The sequence below is a fragment of the Pinus tabuliformis genome, chromosome 7, assembly GCF_031772625.1.
Source record: "Pinus tabuliformis cultivar Carrire ecotype Pingquan chromosome 7, CPIR1, whole genome shotgun sequence".
In the NCBI taxonomy this organism is placed as follows: Eukaryota; Viridiplantae; Streptophyta; class Pinopsida; order Pinales; family Pinaceae; genus Pinus; species Pinus tabuliformis.
The window spans coordinates 329,490,785-329,508,743 of NC_142293.1; positions in this window are offsets into that span (position 1 = coordinate 329,490,785).

Here is a 17,959-nt window from a genome sequence, read left to right on the forward strand (position 1 = left end):
AGTTGACAGTCGATCAAGTCGAAAGCAGGGTGATGGTCCGACTGTCAGTGAGGAGTCTGGTCGTCAGAACTTCAACAAAAATGACTAAGTGTATGAATAGTAGAAAGATGCATAGGTGATCATACGAATACACACTCGCATGACTTGACGAAAAAACGACTGAATTGTCTAGACACACATGTTCAACATGACTGACTAGCGGTGCAAGCGACAAGCACGACACTCGTGATTGATCATTCATAATCGAGACGACGCTTGCGTGATAGTGAATGTGACTCCGTGTGTGAGTGCAACAGATGCTTTCATGGCGAACACAACAAACACATACGAAGCAAAGACTTTTAGCATAACCAGTACGCAAGGATGACTTAGACATCAACATGTAGAGAGTTGAGTGCAATAAACAAGCAAGGAGAATGTAAAGACTCACACGAGTTTATGGAGTGAACCCGATTGTGTGCAGTCATCAAGTGAAACTTCTCCAAGGGACGCTCCGAAATGGGTGGAGGCAAAAATTTTGGAGGGTGGTTGTAGCCGCTACAACAGGTGGCTAGGTATGTTGAAGCCCATTCGGGCATTCTCCTAGACCATGTTAGCTCCCTCGGTGGCAGCAAGGAGACAATAGTTGTGGTTCCTTCAGATTCCTCGAAGTCCAAATGATGAGTTTCTATTAGTTTAGTTTCTTCAATCGCTTATGTCAATTTTTTTATTTTCTAGTTATACTATAGATCAGGTTGCTTAGTCCTATAGTAAAGTTTTCTTGTTGTTTTGTTGAACTTTCAAAAAAATTATTTCTAGATGTTGCAAAAACTATGGTTCTGATGTTTGTCTTGTTTCCCAAGTGCGAGACCAAGACAAATCCCACACTACTTTAGTATTTCTCGTTAAGAATTGTAATATAAAATTTACTTTACAAAAAAAATATAGGGATGGGACCGCTTAGATAGACTATATCGAATATGCCTATAATAGAATGTGTGTGTAAGGTGATGGTATTCCATTGTGGCAAGTATGGGGAAGTCAATAGGATTACATAAGCATACAATTTTCAATGTCGAATCACTTAATTCATTAATATAATTGATAATTAATAATAATAAAAAAGGTTGAAATCATGTATTAATTCAAATTGCTTGTATAGTTCTATATTGGACATGCAATGAAAGGAAAAAATACTAATGTGGAGAAAATATCTTAGGAATTTCTTTACTTGTGGAGATTCCTTGTATTCATTCTCCTAAATGCAAGCAAGATGTGATGGGTTGTGCAAGTGCCTGTGAATATGGTAAATATTTGCAAATTTTGGCAATGTATACTAGCAAATTTTGGTATTTTTTTTAATTGAAAATTTTGCGCTCAATTTTTTTCATATCATATCATATTCAAATTAAAATTTGTTAACTATGGTATAAGCCACATACACTTATGGAGTACTTTGTTGGTCGCATTTATCACAAACCATGATTCAAGCTCAAATGAAGAAGATGGGGGAACCGACATGCCTATCATTGTTAGATTGATAAGAGTCTAAATAAACGCTTTAATTTGTTTGTGTTCATTAGAGAACCTTCATGCAAAGTTATTACTTCCCGTGACCTATTAGGTATGCAATAATATTCTTGATGTGTTTTCTTATCACTTTGAGGATTTTTTGATTGATAAGAATGCATAGTTCTATTGTGTTTTATGGGTAAAGTCCCTTGGTATGTCAATACAATTCAAAGAATTCTTTAAACTTCCTTGAACTCACTTCTAAGCCTCTAAGTAGTATTGTCTACCATAAAACTTGAATATTGGCCCATGTGATCATGTGAAGGACTAGCAACCTAATCCAAATATCCCTAGCTAGTCGTCGCACCTGATTTCCAGTTATTTCAATTTATACCCAACCATCTCTTTGGTATAATGCTACATCGATTATTCAATATCAATCTAAATCCTTCGTGATAAATGTTCTTTCATTTAACCTTCACACTTGAGAGGGCACATCTCAAAGTTGACATGTACAAGGCCCTCAAAAAGTGTGTTCATTCGAGTTGAAGATGATATGTTTAAATTATTTTTTGATTATATGAAATTGCATAGTACATGTTTTCAATCTTAACGCTTGTAATATAAGCTTCTAAATTGCCATCTTATGGTTGAGCTTGACTCAACTCAACCCCAAGCCAACCAAGCAACATAAGCTCAACCAACTTTACAAGTTAATAATAGTATTGATGTTATGTGGGTCCTGGTCGTGTGGAGAAACTCATTGTTGAGTAAATTTATCATAATCAAAAAGTATTATTGCTAATAATCCCTCTGCCTAAAGCATGATTGCCACAAACAAGTCCACAACTTAGCTACAGTTAAGGAGTGTGAGACCCCCCTTTGGTCAACCCGCCATGTAACAAAGAATTGGTGAAGCTTACATGGTTATGAATATGGATGCCTAATTATGTGTGTATTCACAGGTATGCATATGTGTTATGTTGTTTAGTTGAAATGTTGATATAAACACCTTGTTAAACTTAACTTGTTATATTAAATACATTATTTTGAGCAGACAACCCAGGGCCATGGCTACTTTGTCTAAAAGCACTTCCAATATGATGGGTGTACTAATATTGAGATACCTTTCATGATTAGTTCTTATATTTTCACTAGTCATGGCTCTCATCTAAGTATAGCTACAATAGTCATCCTTGATTACATAAGAGTGTCCATTAACATAGAGCTTGCATACTAGCTAAACACCATTATGATTTAATAAGATGGATGGTAATAATGGTAAAAAATGATATAAAACCTAAGTTTGGTCCTCAAATTAGCATTAGCTCCTTAAATCAAGGATGGTATGGCCTCAAGGGGAAATCCTATAACCTTAGCTCTAAATGGACTATAATTAGGCACCATGGATGACCATCCTAGAGAGGGATGGCGAAGGGTCACTAAGAAATCTATATAAGCATCCCTCCTTCATGAGTTAGAAGCATTAATTCAGTAATGCTAAGATCACAGTGTCTTATTTAATTAAGAGACTTGGGAAGTAAAGGAACTATGTGCCACTTTATATTCATTGATTAGATTTTGTAGGGGTTTGAGCCTTGGTGATAGTCCAATACTATAATTATGGGCATTCATTATCTCTCTTTGGAAAATTCATTGAAGTTCGAGGACATTAATCCACACATTGCAAGGAGAAGATGGTGAGGGCCATCAATCTTTATAATTGTAAGAAAACTTAACAAGAGCCAAGAAAGCCAATGAGTCATGCAACTTTGGGTAACAAATCTAATGGAGGCCAAAACCCAACAAACTGTGTGCCATTTTCACAAGTGCATTTTTTCATTCTTTGGCACTTTGGGCATTTAAGTATTGAGAATGATTGGCAACAATTGGGTCCTTTCAGTATTGAGAGTGATTGAGTAATTTGAGCCTTTAGGGGCATTACTAGTTTGGTGTTGACATTGGGATGCAAGGGATAACTAGGCATATGAAGTATGTTTGTCACATGGAGTGATGCAAATACTAAGGTTGCATAGCTCCATCGTTGAGTGTTTTGACATCTTGGGACAAGTACACCATATCATAAGATTCTTATTGTATTATCAATGAATTCATTACTTATGCATTGTATTTATTGCATGCTTGTGTTTGTATCTGATTTAACTAATTTGAATAAATATGTTAGATATCATTTTATTAAGTTGTCCAAGTTTTCTATATAGCCAGTGCAAGGCATTACAAATAGTTTTAGGTCAAGGGACAATGATCCATGAGGGTTTTCCAAATATAAATAATAATTTCATATCGTTTAATATCGACACTGCCATATCATTTACAATTTTCCTTTTTTTGTTTTGTTTATGTAATGCAACTTGAGGTGATCTATGGGGCACTTCTTATTTGTGAGTACCAAATATGTCTAATGAACTAATATTCTAGAGTATTTGGAAAATAACGATATATATTTAGCCTCAAGGGTTAGCTCAATTGGTCTAGTTCCCATCGTTAAAGCACCTTAGTTATTGAGAGGTCATGGGTTCAATTCTCTCGACACTCTCGAGGTCAAGCTCTATGGTTGAGTCACGAGAAGTGATCCCTTTAGGTGGATCTTCCTGGTACAAATATTTTGTGGATGTAGCGGTCACCGCTCTTCGGAGTCTGTGAACCACATAGAGAAAAATAATAATAAAGGTATTCATTTAGGATTAATAATAATATATAAATGTATGAGAGAATTATACGATAGTTTACAAATGAAGGCCATATATATATACCTAGGTAGTAGTGCCTTTTCATGAAGAGTCACATCGCTTTGAGTTTTCATTATTACTAATTATTATTTAATAATATTTATATTTTTATATTCTTTACATTATCTTCCCCTTAAGATATGTTTGGCCCTAATTTTAGGTTTAATTAAAAGAGAGTAAAAAAAAACAATATGGGAGAATTCGGGAACAAGACTACTTTAGTCAATTGAGTATAATCAATCACTTAGGTGATATTGAATATCATAATTTAGAATTTTAGGTATTGGCCACAAGGGTGGATAACATAAGTGATGAACACTTGTTGGAAGCTTACACGAGTGGATTAAAAGAAGATATTAAAAAAGAGTTTTTCCTAAAACATCTTAGAAATATTATGGAAGCTATGCAATTTTATTATCATATTTAAGTAAAGAATAAGGCCACACACAAGTCTACCATTGGAGCATATGCATGAAGCAGAGACCGTTTTGGGTTTCTTAGGGCAACTCAATCTCTACCTGTGATCTGAACTTAAATAGGAATGCAACAAATTACATATATAACCATAAATACAGAGATGAAACAAAAATAACACTTCATTTCATTAATATCAAATAATGAAAAATGCTTAGAAACAGAACGGAAATAAAACTAGCTCAGGTGATGGTAGCTTATCTCTGAGAAGAGATGTGGCGGATACATGCCTCTAAACCATGTTACAATGAGGCTAAAACGACCTATTTATTATTGAACAACAAGGGACAACCCTAAACAACCAAAACCCTAACCTCAGGATGATCTGGATTTGAAACTACTTGAAATTTGTTTGCAAGGTATTCAATTCAGAATTAAACATGTTTAAAAGATTTCCATGTCTTGCAGAAAGAAAACACATGAAATTTTCAGCTGTTTATGACCCATCTAAGCATAGCAGAATTATTTCCTTTTACTGTTTAACACATTAAAGCAAATTTGTTCTGCAAAATAAACCAACCACAGATGCAAAAAAAGTTGATAAAGCAGTTCACCCCCTCCAAGGCTACGTCTGCTGGGTCCAAAGCCCCCCAAATGGGCCTGTCCTTGTTTTTATAAAATGCTCAAATTGAAAATACAGCTGAATAGAAGCATCTACAGGAGAAATAGATGGTATAAATGGATTCAGAACACTTGAATCCTTCAGGATTGACTATTGAATCACCTCCAATGGATACCTGCAACCCTGTACAGTCTTCCCAATACTGGCCCCTAGTGGCTCCTAGAACTTTCACGGCTCCAAAACGTATGCAAATGACCTCTAATCGTTGTAAGACCTGTGTCAATGGCTTCCGAAGGTCGAAAATACCAAAAATCAAAAAACAAATCGTCCAAAACCGACTTTCCTAGCCAAAGTTATGGCCATTTACTCCCAACTGCCAGTTTGGCCTAACAAAACCCTAGTTAACTTTAGTGACGGCCAGTTAGGCTCGCCAAATATTGCGGGACCGCCAAATTTGGCGCTCCGCCAATTCTGCTGCCAACTGAACTGCAGTCAAATTTAATGCTGGCCTCGGATTGCGTGCTGGCTGTTTGCGGGCTGGCGGTTAGGCTTAAGCCCCTGGTTCCCAGGCGTGGTCATATGGTATGGGGGCTGGCCCTTGGGGGCTGGCCCCCTTTGTTTTCCCGCTCAAACCATTTTAAACCATATCAAACAAATGTTCCGCCCATCCATCAACGTACAAGGCCGTGGGCTAACGGTAAGATTGTTTGTTCATAACCGGGAGGTCTCGTGTTCAAAACCCGCCGATGCCCAAACAAATTTTTGAAATGCGCCAATGAGGTTTGCTGACGTCACCCAGGGCCACGTGGCGCCCTCCGGGCCTGCCACGTGGCGGCTTCTGATTGGCCCTTGAAAATGGAATATTCCCTGGAATATTCCAAGGAATATTCTGCGGAATATTCCTTTTTAAATTTTTTTATTTTTTTTTAAATTCAAATTTCTAATGTTTTGGGCAAAATATTCTTTTGGCCATATCTTCCTCATACGGCGACCGTTTTCCGAACCGTTTGTGGTGCCGGAATCGGGAGGACGAGCACTTTCCAGTCGTTTAGCTTTGAACCAGTTCTGAGCACTTTGAATTTTGAGCATTTTTACGACACTTAGGACATGAGCACCTGATCATGCCTCCCCATTGGGAAGCTTTTGGACCCTAAAAGCCTTCAACTACCTGTTAAAGAGGTGAGGGTACAGCTCCCTCACTCTGTCCACCTCCATCCACTTTGCCTTGTTCGGTTTGCTGCCTTTGAAACCAACCCGAACATAATCTACACTGCCCCTCCTTGAAGTGCGTGTCCTTCTGTCAAGGATTGTATCTTCTTTCAGCTCATCTAAGAATTCTGGCGAGAAATCTTCTATAGATGGCAGCTGAACATCACTTTCATGATCAGCAATCAAAGGAGGTTCATACAAACGTAAGTTCTCCACATTGACAACAGAATACATTTGCATGTAGGAAGGCAAATCTAATTGAAAAGCATTATTTCCAACCTTCTTGAGGATTTTGAATGGACCATAACGAATAGGCTTCAGCTTTTTACCTTCTCCTTGCATCCTTTCCTTACTAATGTACAGCCATACCTCATCCCCTTCTTGAAACTTGTGATCGACTCTATGCTTGTCGTGTCTTTCCTTGTACTTGCCTTGACTCTTCTCAAGCTGTTCTTGAATTTGCTGATGTATTTGCTGAATTCTTTCAATGAATGAACGAGCTTTGTCAATATCACTATGTCCCTCAATGGCAACATCTTTCTCAAGAATGAAATCAAGAGGTGATTTTGGCAAGTAACCAAAACAAGCTTCAAACGGTGAGGTGTTTGTGGAAGAGTGCTTGGCACGGTTGTAAGCATGCTGTATGTAGTGCAAATGTTCATCCCAAAGCTTGGGATGCTTGCTGCAATAACCTCTCAAGAGGTGCACAATGGTTCTGTTCACAACTTCGGTTTGTCCATCTGTTTGCGGATGGAAAGCAGTACTTTTCTTCAACTTTGTGTCCATCATCTCGCATAGGTTGGACCAAAAATTCCCCACAAATCTGGAATCCCTGTCACTAATAATGGAAGTAGGCAAACCAAAGTGAATCCATACATGATGAAAAAATAATTCAGCAGTTTGTTCAGCAGTTATAGTTTTCTTACAAGGCATAAGTATACACATTTTGCTGAAGCGATCAACTACTACATATAAATAATCATGCTGCTTTCTAGATTTTGGCAAACCTCCTACAAAATCCATAGAGATGCTCTCCCATGGTCTAGAAGGTACCGACAAAGGAGTATACAAACCAAGCTTCCTATTGCTAGGCTTGCTTGTAGCACATAATGAACAACCTCTTATGAACCTTGAAACAGAATCTACCATGCGAGGCCAATAGCAATACCTCTGTAGATGTGCAACTATTTTGCTCACACCAAAATGGCCAGCAATAAGAGAAGAATGAGCTTCTCTTATGACATTTATCCTCTCCCCCTGTGGTATACACAACTTGCCCAAATGAAACAGCAAATTGTTATGCATGTGATAATCATTTTCCTCTACATGATTCCCTTTACTCAAGTTAGCATACACATCTTTAAAGTCATCATCAGATGCATATTGCTCTATGTAACTATCATGTACAATGGAATCATTCTTAAGTAAAGTAACAGCACCAATAATAGGGCTTGAAAGCATATCAGCAACCTTATTCAAAGTACCTTTCTTGTACCTTATTACCAAATGGAACTGTTGCAAGAAGCCCATCCATCTGAAGTGTCGTGACTGTTGTAACTTGCTTTGTGATTGCAAGTACTGTAAGGGCTGATGGTCGGTATGTATAACAGTTTCTTTGCCCATCAAATAGTGTTTCCACTTTTTGACGCTTTGTACCAATGCATACAACTCCTTATCATATGTAGGATAATTTACAACAGCACCATTAAAAGTTTCAGAATGAAATGCAATAGGCTTACCATGCTGTAGAAGGACTGCACCCATAGCATAATCACTAGCATCAGTTTGTATCTCAAATGGCTGTCTCAAATCCGGTAATGCAAGGACTGGAGCTGAACTAATCTTCTCTTTCAAAGATTCGAAAGCTTTTTGCTGCTTGCCTCCCCATTGGAAAGCATGCTTCACACTTGTCACTGCATGCATAGGAGCTGCTATAGAAGAGAAGTTAGAGATAAACTTCCTCCAATATTGAGCTACACCCAAAAAACTTCTTACCTCTGTTATGGATTTGGGAGTAGGCCACTTCACAATAGCCTCAATCTTAGCAGGATCAATTCTCAAAGCACCTCCTCCTACTATGTGTCCCAAATAAACCAAAGAAGTCTTTCCAAATTCACACTTTGACATTTTAAGAAATAACTGATTCTTCTTCAAAACATCAAGTACTTTCTTAACATGCATGACATGATCTTCTCTAGACTTGCTGAAAATTAAGATGTCATCTAAGTAGACAATAACGAAATCATCAAGAAAAGGACGCAAGACATCATCCATTACCCGCATGAAAGTTGCAGGTGCATTGCACAAACCAAATGGCATCACAAGCCACTCAAAGAGTCCTTGTTTGGTTTTAAAGGCTGTCTTCCAAATGTCACTTTCTTCAATTCTTACTTGATGATATCCACTGCGCAAGTCTAGCTTAGTGAAATATCGAGCATCTTTCAGCTGATCTAGCAAATCATCTATCCTTGGGAGTGGGTAACGATTCTTTACCGTTATCTTGTTCAAGGCCCTGAAATCAACACACATACGCCAAGTGCCATCTTTCTTTGGAATCAATACAATCGGTGACCCACATGGCGAAGTACTTGGCCTTATGAAACCTTTGTCCAACAAGTCCTTGATTTGCTTCTTTATTTCAGCATTCTCCATAATAGACATGCGGTACATGCCTATGTTTGGAAGAGGACAATTTGGATGCAAATGGATTTCATGCTGAATCTCCCTCTTAGGAGGCAAACCTGTTGGCTCCTGAAACATCTCATGATATGCATCAACTACATCATACAGATCTGATTTAAGTTTTGGATCACAATTGTCAAATGACTCATGATTCACATCAACCTTGGGCTTAATCATAAGAAGAACAAAATTCTTACTTGAATTGACCAGCCTTTTTACCTGTCCTGCATTCACCATCGCTATATTTGTCTTCTTGCGATGAGCTCTAACAATGAACTCCTTGCCATCTTTGAACAGATGATATTTATTTTCATGGCGATGAAAGATAGCTTTCCTGTCAAACAAGTAAGGACTTCCCAAAACGATTCCTGCTATATCAAAAGGTACCACATCAAGTTCAACTGTGTCAATAAAATGTGCAGTAATTGCAAAGCGCAATGTGCACTTTCTTGAAACTTGTAAATTTGCATCCTTGCAAATCCATCCAAGTGGATATGGCTTCGGATGTGGAACGGTCTCAAGTTTAAGCTGCTTGACCAAGTTCTCTGATATAAGGTTTGCTTGTGACCCACTATCAAAAAGTGTGTCAATCTTAGTATGTTTTGAAATCACCCTCACATGAAACAGTTCAATTCTTTCTTCCTCATTAGGAGCTTGTACATGACAGTTTGAGGTACTAGTGCTGGCTTGAGTTTCAATTTCTTTTCCCTTTAAGTTTTTCAAACCCATGGCTGCAATTTTGGTTTCATCACCTGAATCTTCCCCTAAATCTTGTGGTGTAGATGTAGTAGCAACAGTTTTCTGTTTCCCTTTGGATTTGTTAGATTGAGGTCTTTTTTCAGGATGTAATTTCCAACAGTTTTTCTCCTCATGGCCTGGTTTAGAACAGTGTTTACAGATCACTTTCTCACTCTCCTGTTTGACAGATGCATTCTTTTTTCCTTTTCCCTTGGAGGTTTTCTCTTTGCTTTTCCCCTTGGGGGGCTTGTTTCTACCCTCTTCAAATGTGTTTTTTCCCCTTGCCTCTAAATGGGTAGCTTGGACACAAACCTCGTCCAGGCTAGTAGGGTTAAACATCAAGATGGTGTGTCTAAGGTAGCTATGCAAGCCACCAATGTATTTCAGCAAGGTTTCTTGGGTCTGTAAATCTACCCCTAACAAGAGAGCTCTTCTCCTGAATTCTTGGGTGTAGTCTTGGACACTCTGACCCTTAAGTTGTCTGAAATTTTGCCAGTTCATAATGGCTTTCTGCATGTGAGCAAGAGGATAAAACTGTTTTTTAATGGCTAACAGAAATTCAGGCCATGTTAAGGTAACGTTACCAAATTTCTTGATCTCCTCTTTAGTCTTGGCCTCCCACCAGACCAAGGCTGCTCCATCCATTCTCAAAGAGGCCAACTGAATCTTTGTGACATCATCATGCATATTTTGGATCCTCAAGTAAACTTCCAACTGCCTAATCCATTTGTCAAGCTTTTCTGCATTCACTTCACCATTAAACATAGGTAATTCGAATTTTACATCAAGCTTCAAAAAAGGACTTTTTCCAGAGGATCTATGCTTATGAACAGAAGAAGACGAGGATGAAGAGGAAGAAGGTGAAGATGGGGGTGGTGGATCACCATTACCTCCATGTCCTTTCTTGGAATGATCATCATCCTTCTTACCTCCTGAAGAGCCCTCTCCTTCATGTGGATGTTTGGACCCTTCTCCAACCAATTTCTCATTTCTTTCTTGGTACAATATCCTCACCATTTCAGTGAGATCTAAGAAAGCCTTTCTGAAGACTCTTTCTTCTTCTCTTGGATCTGTCTCTATAGGAATTTCTCCTTCATGTTCAGACATCTTGGAAGCTTCTGCTGAGACTCTTGAGGGTGAAATTGAAGGTGGAGGTGATGGCTCTCTGGCCCTCCTTGACTGAGGATTCTCTCGTTCTCTAGTCAATTGTCCTTCCCCTCTTTTAAGTTTCAACGTGGTAAGCATCAATACTTTGCAAGACAGTTAGAAGATCTTTGCACAAAAACCTGAGCTCCGATACCAACTTGATCTGGATTTGAAACTACTTGAAATTTGTTTGCAAGGTATTCAATTCAGAATTAAACATGTTTAAAAGATTTCCATGTCTTGCAGAAAGAAAACACATGAAATTTTCAGCTGTTTATGACCCATCTAAGCATAACAGAATTATTTCCTTTTACTGTTTAACACATTAAAGCGAATTTTTTTTGCAAAATAAACCAACCACAGATGCAAAAGAAGTTGATAAAGCAGTTCACCCCCTCCAGGGCTACGTCTGCTGGGTCCAAAGCCCCCCAAATGGGCCTGTCCTTGTTTTTATAAAATGCTCAAATTGAAAATATAGCTGAATAGAAGCATCTACAGGAGAAATAGATGGTATAAATGGATTCAGAACACTTGAATCCTTCAGGATTGACTATTGGATCACCTCCAATGGATACCTGCAACCCTGTACAGTCTTCCCAATACTGGCCCCTGGTGGCTCCTAGAACTTTCACGGCTCCAAAACGTATGCAAATGACCTCTGATCGCTGTAAGACCTGTGCCAATGGCTTCCGAAGGTCGAAAATACCAAAAATAAAAATAAAAAAAATTGTCCAAAACCGACTTCCTAGCCAAAGTTATGGCCATTTACTCCCAACTGCCAGTTTGGCCTAACAAAACCCTAGTTAACTTTAGTGACGACCAGTTAGGCCCGCCAAATATGGCGGGACCGCCAAATTTGGCGCTCCGCCAATTACGCCACCAACTGAACTGCAGTCAAATTTAATGCTGGCCTCGGATTGCGTGCTGGCTGTTTGCGGGCTGGCGGTTAGGCTTAAGCCCCTGGTTCCTGGGCGTGGTCATATGGTATGGGGGCTGGCCCCCTTTGTTTTCCCGCTCAAACCATTTTAAACCATATCAAACGAATGTTCCGCCCATCCATCAACGTACAAGGCTGTGGGCTAACGGTAAGACTGTTTTTTCATAACCGGGAGGTCTCGTGTTCAAAACCCGCCGATGCCCAAACAAATTTTTGAAATGCGCCAATGAGGTTTGCTGACGTCACCCAGGGCCACGTGGCGCCCTCCGGGCCTGCCACATGGCGGCTTCTGATTGGCCCTTGAAAAGGTAATATTCCCTGGAATATTTTGTGGAATATTCCTCTTTTTTTTTTTTTTTTAATTCAAATTTCTAATGTTTTGGGCAAAATATTCTTTTGGCCATATCTTCCTCATACGGCGACCATTTTCTGAACCGTTTGCGGCGCCGGAATCGGGAGGACGAGCACTTTCCAGTCGTTTAGCTTTGAACCAGTTCTAAGCACTTTGAATTTTGAGCATTTTTACGACACTTAGGACATGAGCACCTGATCACAGGAGATGGAACAACAAGAGTTTGTTGGCCTCGTTCGGATTAGTTGGGTAGCCAACTTCCCTGGGTTGTAACTTGGTCATATTATCTCTATTTGGAGTGTATGATCCCTTGTTGGAAATATCTCTCTGAGTACTATAGGATTTGTGCAAGGCCTAGCCTATGGCTATCGGCCTACTGCAAACCTAAAAAAACAACGTTTAGGGGGTCAAAACTACTACGGAAGTTCATGATTCGAAAAACTGCTAAAAATAGTAAATGCTGCAATAAACAAGGAAACAAATGAAACCAAATGGAGGTCTAGGTGGAATAGGTGGGTGGCCACCAATATACACCTGGATCATTCCTCCCTCCTTAGGAAGCAATGGTCCCCATTGCGTGCAGAGCCTCCATGAGGTGAGGAAATTTCTATTAAACCTGGTCCCTGGTGAACCACTTGCCCTGGTGAAGGAGTTGGACTGCTTTGACAACTCAATATTAGTTGGATCCACTGTTGTCAAGTGTTCTTGATTTGTGTGTCCATGATTTGATTAGTTGTGGCCTATTCCATGCATTCTGGGTTTAGCTATGTTGGTGTGAGTTGTTCTGCAATGTTGGATGTGTCCAACAATGGTGGAAAGTATAGTCGCAAGCGTTTACATTGAACACTAGGTGCAGGCCAAGGAAAGGTGGAATGTTGAGCTCGAAGGCATTGTCCCCTATAGTGTCGGTGATGGTGTATGGCCCATATCGAAGTGGGTGAAGCATGCGGTGGGGTCCAGCGAAGCTCTCCTTCTACAAATGTAGCCAAACTTTGTCGCCCACACGGAACTTGTGCAACACCCAATATTGACCATGGCACTACTTGTACTTAGCATTGAATCTGTCTACTATATCATGAACCTACTAGTGGATGTGTTGAATCCACTCAATGAAGCTATTAGCCCTATTGACTTCGGACTGGACGTGAGCCAAATCTGCTTGAGTGGTTGCAAATGGTATGGCCACATCATTGGGACATAATGGTTGAAATACCAGCCCTACCTGAAATGGGTTGTGGCCTGTCGAGTTATGGAGAGCTCTGTTGTAGCTGTGCTAGACATAGGGAAGGCTTTCATCCCATGTGCATGGATGCTTCGAGTTGTACATGTGCAAAATGTGTATGATCATCTCATTGGCGAACTATATTTGGCCATCAGTTTGGAGTTGAAAGCCATGGATTTAGTAAGTTTGGTACCCAACATTGACTAGATACTTGACCAAAATGCACTTAGGAATCTTCTGTCCTAATCTGAGATAATGGAATGTGGGATCCCAAAGTGTGCCCACACTCGCTCAAATAAGAGCTTAGCAATGGCCTCTATTGTGATACTCTTCTTACAAACTGCCATAATGGCCATCTTAGAGAATTTGTTGGCGACCATGAAAACGCAGTCATTGCCATGCTTAGTAGAAGGAAGGCCCGACATGTAATCCATGGCGATGGATTCCCAAGGTCGACTAGGAGTAGGCAGAGGAATATATAGGCCTTACTTCTTAATGGTTGGTTTGGCATGGTGTAGGCAGTGCAAGATCGAATGTACTTCCCAACATCCTGACTAAGGTTCGGCCAATAATTATACTTCTACAGTACTGCCATTGTTTTCTCTTCTTCGAAACGTCTAGCGACCTGACTGTAGTGTGCCTCCCAAATCATCTTGGCACGCTCATTTGCAGGAACATAGATGTGTCCCAGGTGGCATAATAATACATCATGGAGGTGAATATTTGGAACTTGCTTACCTTCTAGGAGTGTCTGGTATGTGTTATTGAATTCTGGATTTCTCTTATAAAGATGCGTCCACTCCAAAGTCTCGTGCCCACAAGAGTCGAGCATAGTGATCAACAACATGATTAGTGGTCGGTTGAGGTAGTCACAACATTATTGGTGCTGCCCTTCTTGTACTTAATGTTCAAATGGAACTATTGCAGGTGTGCGGACCATTTCTGATGGCGATCGTTCTGCAACTTTCCTTGCCTCTATATGAACTACAAGGGTCAGTGGTCTGTGTGGATGACCGTTTCCTTCCCCCTAATGTAATGATTCCATTGATGGCAGGTCTGCATAATGGAATGCATTTCTTTATCATAGGTGGGATACTTTTGGACTGTGTCTAAAAGTGTCTCATTGTGGTAAGCCACTGCTGAGTAAGAACTGCACCAATAACATATTTAGAGGCATCTATCTCAATCTCAAATGGTTGTTGTAGGTCTCGTAACATGAGCACTAGTGCAGAGCAAAGGTGATGCTTCAACTCGACAAATGCCTTATATTGGGTTTTAGACCAAAAAAACTTTGCTTTTGCTCCGCCCTTGGTGACTTGACTTAAAGGCCAAGTGATATGAGAGAACCCCAACACGAACCTGCGGTAGAAATTGGAAAGACCCAAAAAGTTGCAGAGCTCTGTTAGAGTGGTTGGGGTTGGCCAATCCCGAATGACTTGTATCTTGGTTGGGTCCACATGCACACCCTTCTCATCAATGATGTACCCCAAATATTGAACCTGGGTCATGCCAAAAGTGCATTTCTCCAAATTGGCACACAACTTGTGTTGTCGCAAGGTTTGGAGGACCTGTCGAATATGGTGGAGGCGATCTTCCGAACTTTGGTTGAAGATCAAGATGTCATCTAAATACACCACCACGAATGCATTGGTGAAGGGTCGCAAGATGTCTTCCATCAATCTCATGAAGGTTGCGGGGGCATTCATCAACCCAAAAGGCATGACCAACCATTCAAAAATGCCTTCCTTGGATTTGAAGGCAGTTTTCCACACATAAGAGGGTTCAATAGGAACTTGGTGATAACCTAGCTTCAAATCAATCTTGTTGAAATATTTGGCCCCTTTGAGCTGGTCTGGGAGGTCATCAATGTGTGGGATCAGGTACCTATTCCACCTAGTGATCTTGTTCAGTGCCCAATAGTCAATACAGAGTCTCCAGGTCCCATCTTTCTTTTCCACCAATACAATCAGGCTCCCATAGGGTGATGAGCTTGGCTTGATGTGCCCTTCCTAAATCATGAGGAAAACAAATTTCTTGGTCTATGAAATGATCTTACTTCATTGCTTTGTAGTGATCAAAGAGATGGAGGTAGGTGGGGCTACCTCTAGTATCCTGTACAACTTATTTCCCAAAGTAATAATTACCGAGCGAGGTCTAAACTCATATACAACATGTTGCTTCCACAAGTATGGTTGTCCTAATAATACGTCATAGACTTTAAGAGGGAAACATCATACAATACCTCATCCATGAAGGGCTTGATGTTGTAGGGAAGGTGACACCGTTGGCTGACATGGAGATCTCTTCCTTAGTGAATCCACCCGATGGTGTACGGTTGTGATGTGTTGTAGTTAGTAGGCCCAACAATTTCATGACCTCTATTGAAACGAGGTTCTTTTGGCTCCCATTGTCGACAATGAACTATAGCGGAGGACCCTTCACCCACATTTGTGAGTGGAAGAGGCGTTCCCCCTCCTCTAGATCTTCAGGCACATTCTTTTGGATATTAATGGTGGCCACAGTGGCACTGGGATCTGCATCAATGATCTGCTTCCCTTTGTCATTCCCCTTGTCGGATTCCGACTCAAATTCGGAACATGCTTCTAATTCAGAAGCCTTCAGCGCGACCAACAATGACAGCTTGGCTCGACACTCGCTCGTGTTGTGAGTGGAGCTCTTATGGAACTCACACCATTTTCTCGTGTGCTTCTTTGGCTTCGTGGTGTTGTTCTTTTCTTGAGTCTTCAGCGGGTTTTCCTAGGTCGCCCCGCCTTGGCTTTGTCCTTTGCTCCGCGGTTTTGGGGTGCCTTTCCCTTGCTTCAGATTTGCAGATCCAAAGTATCGCTTCTTCTGTTTAAACTTCCACTCAATCTTGACAACGTATCGGTATGTCGTGCCAAGCAAGGAGATGTATAGGAACTCCATCTCATCCTAGATGTACATGTGTAGGCAGTCACGGTACTTGAGTACCAAATGTCACTCAGAATCCTTGATACCCAGTTTCATGTGAAGGGTGAAAAACATTGGTAAACTCTGGTACGTCTTGGTCCCTTCCCTACCGTAGCGTGGTCCACTTTATGTATTTATACTCATAGCTCTATACAGAGTAGTACTTCTCCTTGATGGCATCCCATAATGAATTCCAAGTGGATGCGACAGAAAATAGTGAGGGTGTACTTTCTTCCTTCTTCTCACAGTAGGTTTCCCACCAATTCTTGATGTGGGGGGCGACTTTGAGAAGTGCAAAAGTAATCTTTTCCTGTCTAGAAAAATCATGAACAAAAAAATACCCTTCTAGTAGATTTAACCATTTATCTATGACGCCCGCATCTATCTAACCTTCAAATATGGGGATGTCAAAGTTTACTTGTACTTTAAAGGGTGTGGCGCTTCCAGAGTAGCTGCTAGAAGAAGATGTGTCACCTTTGGGTAGTCACTGAAGGATCTAGGCAAAGTTGTCCATCATCGCATTCCTTTATTGCTGGAGGGCTTCTTCGAGCAAGATTGAAAGGATCTCCTGCCCCTCGTCTTTCTTCTCCTCTGCCATGGGAGGTCGTCGAGATTTGCGAGGCTGGTCTTGCAAAGGTTCGACCATTTCGAGCCCTAACTCCTTATATCCTGACCTCGTTGGGGACATGCAAAGAAAAACAAAGAAAGAGCAGACCACTCTAATACCACTTATCCAACATTGATCCAACCTTAAACATGAACGCAACAAATTACAAATATAACCGTAAATACAGAGATGCAACAAAAATACCACTTCATTTCATTAATATCAAATATTGAAATATGCTTACAAACAAAATGAAAATAGAACTAGCTCGAGCAATGGTAGCTTATCTCTGAGAAGAGATGTGGTAGGTACATGCCTATGAACTGTGTTACAATGAGACTCAAGGGCCTATTTATTATTGAACAACAAAGGAAAACCCTAAGCAACTGAAGCCCTAACCCCAAGAGATGGAACACCAAGAGTTTGTGGGCCCCATTGGGGTTAGTTGGGCAGCCAACTTCTCGCGGTCGTAACTTGGTCATATTATCTCTGTTTGGTGCATACAATATCTTGTTGGAAATATCTCTCTGAGTACTACAGGATTTGTGGCAAGCCCCTGCTATGGGACTGCTACAGACCTAAAAAATATGTCATTTAGTGGGTCAAAATTGTTGATCTGGATCTTGTTAGCTACCAGAATTAACCAAGATATTTTACTTCTGTGATGTTATCATAATTTCATGTGAAATAACATAAAACAACCACATGTGCATGCAGGAAAGGAAAGAAATCATAACAACAACCATCAAATCATGAACACATAACACATTGATAACAAAGTTCACCCAGTATGGGTTAAGTCTTCGGGCCCAGTTTCAAGAGTGTGGAGGTTGCTTCATT